Here is a 12,893-nt window from a genome sequence, read left to right on the forward strand (position 1 = left end):
CCCTCGCCTTCCACCTCCTCTCCGCCCCCAATTAAAGCATTGGCCATCTCCTTCGATTTGCTCCTTGTGATACTGGCCGGCATTGCAACGGATGGTCACTGACACCACTGCAACCTGATGCACACACACCTTATTGTATCTGCACTCAGACTGTCTAGTGTTGAGCTGATCTTAAGACTCCAGCAGCAAGAGCTACTGCTGGTCGTCTTTAGTGTCTGGGAGTATGGGTCTCACACTCACACACACTAGTATCTTGATCCCACTTTGCTGCCACCAATATGTGATGAATACCACCCCTCGTGCCCGCTGACGTCAACCACGTCGAGCTCACGAGGCCTGGTATGATCACAGGGTTTACCAAAACGTGAAGTTACGCCCTCCAGAGGAGCACGTAAGGTCAGGCTGGTATAGTTTACACACACAACTCCTGTCCACGCGGGCACAGAGAGGCAACAAGCTGAGAGAGCCTTTTCACTGCCGCAGTGAAAACAGCACGCCCTCAGCTCGGGTAACTGCCACCAGTTTCTCGTTTGATATAAACCCGGTCCGCTAACGGGATTATATAGGGTCAGAAACCAACCCGCGGTAGCTTATAACTAGGCCAAAACACGGACGTGGGGATTCGTGATCGAGATACAAGATAGCACAAGATTAAATTATAGATTTAATCGCTGTAAGAGCACACTAGATATGACACAATATACACAGACAATATATACAGTGCTCTGAGGTTACAGGTGATATGGTTACAACAGGGTTATGCAGTGTGAAAGTAAGTTACCAAGTATGATGAAAGTTCCTTGTGATGTCCTGAGCTGGAGTCCACATGAAGGGCTGTGATCTCCTGCTATTTCCTGGGTCCCTCTAAACACATGTGTAGGATGTGACCCCTCTTCAGAGAAAGACATGCCTACTTGCTTGTCTGTCAGCCCTCTTCTGGACTGACAGCCAATGACCCACAAAACCCTTTAGGGTTCATAGCTCCAGACCAGAGGGTCACAGGGAGATGGTTCTGGGACTAATGGACCTGCCTGGGTTTCGGCTACAAGTAGAGCCCAAACCTGGTACCGGTATGTGGTTTCTATGGGGAGATATGGGTATCTCCCTACCCCGACTGGGTACGAGTAAACAAAGACCATGGGACCGTACCTCGTGGCCACCGGGACACAAATATGTATCCGGTTTGCGCCTGCGATGGCCAGGCGCTTCATAATTCCTTATGAGAGGTAGGTGCCAATATTTCTGGGAAGTCTCATTGATCCGGGGCAAGAGCAGATACCCACAGCAGGGGGTTTTCCTGCAGATTCAGGTGGCTCCCAACTGCTGCACAGAGGTGTGAACTTCTCCTTGAAGCTTGGACCCCCTGAGGGGTGTCTTCCTGGCCAACTGACACTCAGTTGGCTGGGGGGGGAGTGGAAACTTATTTTGCATGTACACTGAATCATGCCAAGAGGTGCATCAAATTACAATCAGGGCTGGGGGCTTTGAAGCAGGGAAATCCTGTGGATTTCCCTACCTCTGCTGTCTGTCAGCAAATGGGGGGGGGGGGTGAGGACATGGCTGACAGTAAATATTAATCCATATTCCTCACAGGCATCACCTAGAGGTATATGAAAATCCTCAAGGACCATGCCTGATTCAATTTCACAATTGTCATACAGTGTATTTTTCTTTTTGAGAGTCCTTAGTATGCACCAGATGTCCCTGATGGGTTGCCACTGCCTGAAGCCAAAAAAACTGTAACACATGCTTCCTGCCGTGGTGGCCTGGTGCATGTTGCATTCATTGACCACTTTTCACTGCTCATACAGATGCTCCAGCATATACGAGATGGAATTCCAGCGAGTTAGAACACCATAGGTCAAGCATTTCAAAAGCAGACTATTTTGTCACTGTAAGTCCAGGAGGGCATTCTTAGTCACATAAGTATAGCTGAAATGTGCATACAATCTCCTGGACATTGCCAGCACTATCAGCCAGCCACAATAAGTGCTTTACCACAAAAATTATCATGAGTGTCAGGTTGGAAGCATGTCCCTTTTTATCTCCCAATTGCATTGCAGCCATGATGTTCCTAATGTCACTGATCTCATTGCCCATAAGGGAAGATCTGTAATGATGCCCCATTCCAGGTTCAGCATAAATCAACTCTAACTAGGAGAAATCTCTTGCTCTGCTTAACCATTAACTGTGAAGGTGCCTGACACAAATCACACAGACAAAACGCAAAACACAACCACATAAGAGCAAACTAAAACTTTCCTTCTAGGATTCTAGGAACTCAGGATGTTATATCAACCGAAGTTGCTACTACATATGTAACCTCAATAGCAGAACAGTTTACCACAGCACAGTGGAGTACAGCAAGAGGCAGATTTAAGAGATAAGCACATTTTCTTACCTGGTCTGTGAGGCTGCAGTCCTCGTCCTCAACCGTGGTCCACCGTGCTCTGGGAACCCCAAACTTCGGCTAGTGACGCTACTTCTCCTGAACCCCAACTGTTGAAGTTGCCCTTAATCAGGGCTGATTGTGTTTGCGCTACTGCTCCAAGTTAATAGTAACCCAAGGGTTTTACGTGCACGGAAGAAAATAACTGTGACACACAGACTGTGGTCAAAGTAAATTCCTATTTATTACAGGAAGTGAAGCAGGTTATATAGACATCAGAGAGGAATTCCCCCGGAGGCTCGTGGCACTGTTACAGTGACTTAAATATGAAAATAAGAAAAGAGATAACACTTGGCATCTGCACATTGTGCATTGTTTTGCTAACTGTGATATGTGAACTATGGAAATATCTAGCTGTAAGCTGTAATTGAGTCTTCACTAACAGCAGAACAGCATATATGATGTAGTAAGGAGGCGTGTCATCTTGGGTAGGATGGAACCTTCATGCTCTGGAGAAGATAAGCTTTGTCTGAGAGCTGGAGTATATGGGAGCTTTCTTAGCTGATTTAAAGAATGATGGCCACATCTCTATCAGTGTTGCCGGGCAAACAAGGCACTTAGGCCTCTTTCACACCAGAGTGACCGATTAGGTCCAGATGCGTTCAGGGTGCATTCAGTGAAACTCGCACCATTTTGCAAGCAAGTTCAGTCAGTTTTGTCTGCAATTGCCTTCAGTTGTTCATTTTTTTCAGCTCGGGTGCAATGTATTTTGATGCGTTTTTTATGCGCGTGATAAAAAAACTGAAGGTTTAAAAACAAAATCTCTTAGCAACCATCACATGCTTGCGGATGCAATGTGTTTTTCACGCAGCCCCATTCACTTCTATGGAGCCAGGGCTGCGTGAAAAATGCAGACTATAGAACATGCTGCGATTTTTTCACGCAATGCAGAAGGGATGCTTTAAAAAAAACACTCATGTACACAGACCCATTTAAATGAATGGGTCAGGATTCAGTGCGGGTGCTATGCGTTCACATCATGCATTGCACCCGCCCCGGAAAACTTGTTTATGTTAAAAGGGCCTTACAGTTCTATCACTTATGGTTCTATAATGTAGGACTGCATAGACTCTATGAACTGCCGTAGGGGCTCCATGCACAAAAACTTTGATGTGTGCATGAGGCCTTATTTTATAGACTAGTTGATCTTGCAAGGTTAGAAATATCAAAATAGAATCTCTCCCCAGCTTTAATCATCCTTATAAAAATTTTAAAAGTTCGCTCTTTCATATGAGATTATTATATGTGTACTTTAAAAATGAAACAGTTGGGATGCTTCTGTTTTATTCATTGTATGCTGCAACATTGTACTCCACTATAATTCTTCCGACTAACAATTCTGAAATAAAATTACAGACTATACACCACATGATATTGTAAAGAAAAAGATTTAATATTCTATTGTGTCAACTTTAATAATGTGACTTACTATTAAAAATACATGGTAGGCACATCATATATATTAAATAAATGTACATAAGTGAATAATGAAGTCAGGTTGGCTGTATTATAATGCAGCACAAATATTTCCAGAAAAACTGTTTTTATCTGTTGCTCCAACTTTATTATTTTCCTTTTTAGATTTATGAGTTATCTGAACTAGAACAATGTATTCCAAAGTTTATATCATGTAGGGTAAGGAAGGTTTCTTGAAAACAGTATAAATCAGGTAAAACTAGAGGGTTTCATAAATCTAGCACTCTTCAACAATAAACAGAAGAAAATTAATGTCCCATAGGTCAACTGCCATCTTATAGCATTTTTATAACAGTTAGTAGATAATTTCAGCCCGTATTGTGATGTTGCTGCTAGGAAGTAAAAGATATTCAGTAGATTTAAAGGCATAAGGGTGGGGGGTGGGGGGATAAGATTGTTAGTCTTTCTTTGGAAAGTTGCTGTAATATTCTACCAACTTCAATTATAAATATAAAATACCAGATGCTTCTGCTATTATTTTGTTATTTTAAGTCAAACATTATAAATTAATAGAAAAGGCTAAACTGTAATAAACCATGTTATCAGTAATAATTCTACCACTGTGTAGGAAAAATACTATTTTTTTTCCACATGAATAGGTTGAACAAGTGAACAAATTATGGTTTGGTGCACTTATTTGTACAGATTGTGAAAGGCAAGGTTTTAGTAAAAGTGGGAGTGTTTGATACTTTATACATAATGGGGTTATATAGAGCTACACTCCATTTATCACAGTGCTCAGGAGCGGGTGCCATCTTTAAAGACCCGGCCAGCGCCGTACTATTACGGTTCTGGTCGGGAAAGGGTTAAAAAAAAATCTACCCGAAGTGTAAATTAAAACATGGAAACTTGATTCCATAGGTCACTTACATAGACTCCTCTGTCAGATGAATATGATCAGGATGGGTTTTGATCCACCAAATGGAACAGATGGCAGATACAGTAATAAGATAATAATATTGCCCTTAGGCTGGGTCTCAACAGGGCAGTTGTGATATGGCAGCTTCAATCTCATCCACCCATAGTCACGCAAATGTTTAGGTTAACGGAGGGAAAACCTTCAAGATTGTATAGCCATTGGCCACTATAGATGGTTGAGGTGGCTGCTGTCAAATTATGACCGCCCTGTGGAGGTCCAGCCTTAGTGGTCAACCCAGTGGTGTACATACAAATTATGGGGCCCCATATCAAAACTCAGAATCACCCCCCCCCCCAATTAAAAGTACATTACAGCTGATTAGTGGGGGTGGGCGGTATTGGAGTGATATTGATTAAGAAAGTCTTATTAATTAATAAAAGTGTATTTAGTGTTTTTACATTTAATTACATTTTATGTTTATTGTATATTATGTTTACAATGTTCACCCAGAGCATCGTGAGGGTTCAAATGGTGGAATTGGAACTGACTCCAATCCTGACAGCTGATGCAGTGTACACCAACAGCTGATGGCATACACATACATAAAGATATGGTTCTGAGAGGGAATTCAGCCCCTGCCCATCCTTGCCTAATTAAATATAGAATATCACTAATAGGGCAATAAGAGGCAGGGAATGAATCGCCCCTCAGAACTTGAAGTATAAGTGTGGGGGTGAGAGTTGTATTTCTATGTAGAGGTGCTGTGCCTATGAGGAAAGGGTTGTATGTCTGCTGTGCGCCATGCACTTATAGTAACCTATTAGTAGTGCGAGCCACACAGACCCTCCCCATGTTCCCTCCTCCACATTGCAGCACACTGTGAGAGACTATTTACCCTTTTAACAGTCACTCACAAAATTTCCTGCTGCAGTTGCCTCTGCTGGCTGGGTCAGTCACTCATACATACTGTCTAGTAGCCGGGCTCTCAGATCGCAGGGTCTCAGGGGTCTGCTGCAGGCTGCACTGAAGATGGATGGGCTCTCACATTGCTGAAGTGCTGGACTGTGACGCTTCACGCCGGCAGAAGCAGACCGGAGATCAGGTGGCCATTAAGCAGTGAATTAGGCAGCTGTAGCAAGGAGGAAGGTAGGAATCAGGAGGAGGACAGGGGCCTGTGTCTATCTCTGTATTAAGTGCAGCATGTATTTAATTCAGAAAAAGGGTGGAGCCATGCAGCCTAGCCGGACCCTTCAACCTCACGGCCCCATAGCAATGGCATGGTCTGCCTATATTGATGGTACTCCCATGGGTCAACCCTTCTGCTATGAAGCACCAAGTTTCTAAACATAAAATGTATTGCTCTAACAATTTGGTTGGTCTCTACATGTGAATTACTGAAATACATCTACTTTTCCCAATAAGCCATTATTCGAGTGCCATTATCAAGATATGAAGGTCCAGTAGCACTCCAAAAAATGTAAAGATAAAGTGAGAGAAAATCTGCATTATCCACACAGACACTGTGTAGACAAGGCTACCTTTTAAAACTGTGCAATGGAGGCCAACAATCACTTTGAAGGAGCTACAAAGTTCAGTGGTTAACGGGAAGTGAAGGCACATTGGTCACCCAAGTACTCTACCTACTGGCCTTTATGAAAGGGTGTCAATACTTTTTTTTTTTTCACTTTTTTTATAAATTTTATTAATTCCCCCCCCCCCCGTTCCCTTCCAAACCACCCATTTACGATGTGTCTCCCATTACCCCTGCAATAGAAAAATATAGAGGGATAGTGAGAAGATTGAAAAAAGAACATTTAAATATTCTATTCTCCCCATACCTTGAGCCATTTATTCTCTTTCTTTGTTTATATAGGATATATTCATGATTAATTTTATCAACAAGACTAAACCATGTATTGATAGTTGGAACATTAAATGAAAACCAAGCCCGTGCAATCAGTAACCTTGCCAGGTATATTATCTTAACCAAAAGATTGTGTTTGTACTGGTTTCACCCCACTTTAGAAAAATCACAAAAAATAAAACTTTACCGTAAATGGAATAATAACTTTCAATTTTTGACTAGTATAACTATATATTGCCTTCCAGTATTCTTTTAGTTCTTTATACGTCCAGAGCGTATGTAGATGATTAGCATCAGGTAAATCACATCATGGACAATTAGAAGCGTCTCTCAAACCCCATTTATGAATAGTGATGAGCGGCAGGGGCAATATTTGAATTTGTGATATTTTGCCATAAATTCGCGAATTCGCAAATTTGCTATCTCCAGTCATTATTTTCTTTATTGCGAAAAACAGCAATTGGAAAATTCGCAATCAACACTACTCCTAAAGTCAAAGATATTACAGCTTTCTCATTGGCCCACAAGCTAGAAGCAGGGAGGGATAATGTGTACTGATTAAAAAAAAATAATAATAATATTCGAACTTATGAATATATATCACTATATTCTAAATATTCTCAAATTCTCGAAGTGCTAATATTTGCAATAAAAATTAGCAATTTGAATATTCTTGACCAACACTATTTATAAAACCCTAAAGGTGTAACATAAATTCTATGTAAAATATTAAATTGAACCAATATATGATTAAAGTTGTGAGAAACTAGCCCCATGTTACTCAATATCTTATCCCAATCGTCCGGTTGAACCAGTGGACAATCCCTTCTCCAGGCCTTTTGCCCAGGAGATTGTAAATTATGTAGTAAATTGTGCATTAAGTAAATATTTATAACACTGTGAAATCTTAACCCTCTGTACTGATTTTACTATTAAATCGTGCAAAAAGGTAGAGATACAGTATCTATATAAAAAAGTGATTATTCTTTAATACTTGAAAGTGCCGAACGTAACTGAAAATACCGAAACCAAGATAAGTTGTATATATTCTCTCTCTGTGATAACTCCAACATAGTGAGAAAATGCTCATGTTCAACCACCTGAGCAAGATAACGAATATTGTTATTTTGCCAGTACTGATCACCACCTAACTCATCTAAGGCCTGTAGATGATAATTATGCCAAAGAGGTGTACAAGAAAGGGATCCCTTTATTCCCAACTAGTCTCTAATGGTGCTCCAGGACATAGTGAGTAGCTTCACCACAGCCCTATATTCCTGTTGGAAAGCAATTCATTGACCAGATTCCAATAGAGCTAAAATATTATCATGTGGGGAATTCTTGACCAACGTTTTAAAGCGTGAACTCTTCTCCCAATCATGATAGAGCCATAATTGGGATTCAATAAAATACCCCTTGAAGCAAGGCACTCACTGTTCCAACGGTTTATAAAAATTCTCCAATTTGAGCCTAACTCGCTTTCTCCCCCAGATTAGATGATTGACAACTCTCTCCATCAATTAAAAAAATCTATCATCAATCCACACTAGGGAATTCCTGAGGACATACAATAGTTGGGGCAACATCACCATCTTCAACAAAGATATTTTGTTAGCTCTGGACAACAGGAGTCGAAGCCATATCTTTATTTTAGACAAAAGCGGTTGAACGGCACTCCTCTTTGGAGATAGGCGGTGCTCAGTGGTAAGAAGGTGCCAACAGTAGTAGTAGAAACCACAGCGCTCGCAAATGATTTTGTAGTAATTTCTTATTTATTTAATTTCATTATTTAAATCCATCCGCATAGTAAATTACTGGCCTGGTCTTTATTTTAGATCTCAATTTAGTGATCAATGAGATCAAATTGAGCTGTAAAAAGTCTTCAATCTTAGGAGAAATATTGACCCCCAAAAATTTAAATGAATAAGAGATCTTCAAATTACTACCCAACTCCTCAGAAAAAGGTTCTAATCTATATAAAGGCAAGATAAATGGTTTTAGAGGCCTAAAACTTTACTAAATGAGTTAACAACTCGTATAGCCCTAGAAAGTGTGGTGTTAGTATGTTGAATAAAAAATAGAACATTATAAGCATATAGAAAAATATCCTCTGAGAAGTTCTCTTTGTAGCGGGGGTCGAGAAGGGTGAACAACCAGTAATCCGTCTAAAATGTGTATAACGCGTGGGTCGTGGGAAAGGCAGCCTAACATGAAGTCAGCCATGTGTGCCAGAGTACTAACAGGCAAAACTTTACTGTCGTAATAAGGAGGATCACTCTCAATCTCCTCATCCTCTTCCTCCTCTTCTGCCCACCCACGCTGAACAGATGGAATTAAACTTACATGGGTGCTACCTTCTGTAGCGGAGGCAATTATCTTCTGCTCCTCCTCCTCTTCATCGTCCTTTTCGCGCTAAGACGGACGGAGGGTGGTCTGGCATCACCCTGTGTATCGTCTTCTTCCCCCATTTCTACCTCTTCCACATGCAAAGCGTATTCCTTAATTGTGGGCAGTGAGCATTTGAGTAGACACAGAAGGGGGATGGTTACGCTGATTATAGCGGCATCACGGCTCACCATCTGTGTTGATTCCTCAAAGTTGAATACAACCTCACAGAGGTCAGACATCCATGCCCACTCCTCACTTGTGAAGAGCGGAAGCTGACTGGAAAAGTGACAACCATGTTGCAGCTGGTATTCCACTACTGCCCTCTGCTGCTCACAAAGCCTGGCCAACATGTGGAACGTGGATTTCCAGTGCATGCTCATGTCGCACAACAGCCGGTGAGCTGGCAATTTCAAGCACTGCTGCAGAGTTTACAGACTGGCTGAAGCTGTCCATGAATTGCGGAAATGTGCACACAAGCGACGCACCTTCACCAGTAGCTCAGGCAAATTGGGGTAGGTTTTGAGAAACGGCTGAACAACTAAGTTTAAGATGTTGGCTAGGCATGGAATATATGTGATCTTGCCGAGCTCCAAAGCCGCCCCCAAGTTACGGCCATTATCACACACAATCATGCCTGGTTGTAGGTTGAGTGGAGAGAGCCACAGCTCAGTCTGGTCTCTTATCCCCTGCAACAGCTCTGAGGCAGTGTGCTGTTTGTCCCCTATGCATATCAGCTTCACCACGGCCTGTTGACACTTTCCCACTGCAGTGCTACACTGCTTCCACCTACCGGCTGATAGCTGACTAGTGCTGCACGCGGATAATTCAGAGGTGGAAGTGGAGGAGGAGGCGGAAGAGAAGAAGTGGGGGTTGGAGTCACTAACGTAGTTGCTGGCGGAAACCCTGATGGAATTAGGGCCCGCAATCCTCAGCATCTGTAGCACCTGTGCCATCCCAAAGTTACTACTCGCTCCAGGCCTCCACAATGTTCACCCACTGTGTTGTCAGGGAAATGTGTACGTGGTTTAGTGGACCTTCCCAGTAACTGCGTTGGTCAGTGCACATGTGACGTTTCGGGACACATGTTGGTGTAAGGCAGTCACGGCACACCTTGAAAAATAGTGGCGGCTGGGGACAGAGTGCCGTGGGACGGCTGCCGACATCAGGCTGTGGAAGGCCTCAGTGTCAACAAGCCTAAATGGCAACAATTCCAGGGCCAGGAAATGTTGAAAGGTGCACATTTAGTGCTATGGCCTGTGGGTGGGTGGCTGGGTATTTGTGCTTGCGTTTGAATGCCTGAGGTAATGATATTTGAATGCTGCGCTGGGACAGGGAAGTGGATGTGGTCGCTGATGGTACTTGTGAAGGCACAGGTGCAGGGCGGAAGGCATCCTCTCTTGTGCCTTCGACAGACAATTGGCCAGCACGTACCATAGGGGAAGAGGAGGCAGTTGTGTGACCCGCAGGCACAGATTGTGGACCCAGGCATTCATCCCACTTATTAGGGTGCTTGGATGCCATGTGGCGGATCATGCTGGTGGTGGTGAGGTTGCTAGTGTTCACACCCCGGCTCATTTTGGTGCGGCACAGGTTGCAAACTTTTATTCTTTTGTTGTCCGCACTTTCCTCAAAAAAGCGCCATACTGCGGAACATCTATCCCTTGGCAAGGGAGATTTATGCAAAGGGGTGCTCCGTGGAACAATTGCGGGCCTGTTTGGTGTGGCCCGCTTTCTCCCTTCTTTCACCCCACTGCCTCTTCCAGCCTGTTGCAGTGCTGCAGATCCTTCCCCTCTGTACTGCTCTCCTTGCTCGGCTTTCCACCTTCCGAGGTTGGGTCAGTGGCCTCATCGTCCACCACCTCCTCCTCCACTTCATCACTCTGATCATCCTCTTGATTTGTTGACCTAACCACAACTGTGCCTCATCCTCTTCATCAACCACTTGAGACAGTAATTGCGGTTGACTCATTAGCAACTGTGTCTCGTCATCATCCACCTCATTAAACACTAATTGTCATTCCCCACCGTCATGTTCTTGTGACTGTGGATGCTTAAGAGGTTGGGAATCAGGGCACAAGAACTCATGTCTCTCTTCAAGCGTGCTTGGTGAGAGGGCCAAACCAAGTAATGGCGATGAAAAGAGCTTCTCGGAATTTCAGAGTGTGGGATCACTTGCTTGGCCAGACTCTCCATGGTGGGAGGAAGGAGGATCAGGGTGAGGATTCTGTTGACCAGACTCTTGGCTAATGAGACTGGACTTAGTGGAAGATTATTGAAAATGATGCAAAAAATATAGTATTTTTTAGTTATATTTCTCCAATCTCTGGCCCTGACACACAGAAGGTATTGGACAGATGTCACTAGTCACTGCAGACACCCTCTATATGAAAATTATTCAAAATTATGCAAAAAATATAGTCTTTTTCCATTATATAATCCAATCTCTGGCCCTGACACACAGAAAGTATTAGACAGATGTCACTAGTCACTGCAGACACCCTCTATATGAAAATGACTGAAAATGATAGAATAATATAGAATTTTTCAGTTATATTTCTCCAATATCTGGCCCCGATACACAGAAGGTATTGGACAGATGTCACTAGTCACTGCAGACACCCTCTATAGAAAAATAATTGTAAATGCTGGAAAAAAATGTATTGTACTGTAGCTATAAAATACTGCCACCACACGCAATAATCCAAGGACTTTTGGATCTTTGAAACGTTTTTCTAGTGGATTGATTGCAATTAAACTCCCTACACTCTGTGTCCCTTCTGAAGCGCAGCTCTGACTACAAATGAGCCGAACATGCGTCATCGGGTGCTATATAGCCCCTGATGACGTGTTCCGGCCAGCAAATCACTGTGATGCCAGTAGCTAACATGGATAGCAGCCGCAAAACGTGTGGGAAGGAGACTTGAGCATGGCCGAGTACCGTCATGTGCGAGCATGCTCGCTCAACACTAGTAGATAGAGGATGCAGTAATAAAAATATGTGTGAGATGGACAAGCATTAGATACATTATAAATATTACATTATATTTAAATAACTGTGTTTTAGGCAGCAAATAGTAAAAAAAAAAAAAAAGCTAGGGTGGGGTGCAGAGGACAGGTCCTGTATATGCACTACAGGCTATATTCCCTCCTGTTAGTCTGGGGTCTGAACTATCCAGCTGTATCAGGTTATGTTGTCTGCCAACAAGCAGCATGTGCAATTTATTGCAGCTCAGAGAGGAGAGAAGAACCAGCAGCAAATATGTCAGGTCATTTGAGGGTGACACATTCTGAACTCACCAGAAACACTGTAAACCTCAGGAGCAGGCTAGAGGAGGCCATTACATTTACAGTGTAGGGCCTCTGGTGAGAAAGAGAGAGAGGAAGGTGGCAGCAACCAGTGCGGTGCTATGTGCAGCAACCAGTTCCTCACTAAAGCATAAGGACCATGCGGGCTACAGTGGCCGGGAGATCAGGGACCAGCGTTCCCTGCTGTGCTGTCTGTGCTTTTCTCAGGTGTGGCCACCAGTTTTTTTCCACATGTGTCTGGGCAGCAGGGGGCCCCATTTAGGGATGGGGGCACTGGGCAATTTCCCTGTTTGCCTCCCCCCCCCCAACGCCAGCCCTGGACTTATTGGAGCAACAGATTATAAAAATAACAATGCTACCATCAGGAAAATGTAAAAAGCAATCATGGTATTAATTCATTTCATAGGAAAAATAATAAATATATGTAAAGGTGCAAAGAGGTGAGTGCCCAACATGACAAAAAAATGTATAATAAAATTAAAGTGACAGTGATGGTGAATAGAGTTGAGCGAACACCTGGATGTTCGGGTTCGAGAAGTTCGGCCGAACAT

The sequence above is a fragment of the Bufo gargarizans genome, chromosome 1, assembly GCF_014858855.1.
Source record: "Bufo gargarizans isolate SCDJY-AF-19 chromosome 1, ASM1485885v1, whole genome shotgun sequence".
NCBI classification, from domain to species: Eukaryota; Metazoa; Chordata; class Amphibia; order Anura; family Bufonidae; genus Bufo; species Bufo gargarizans.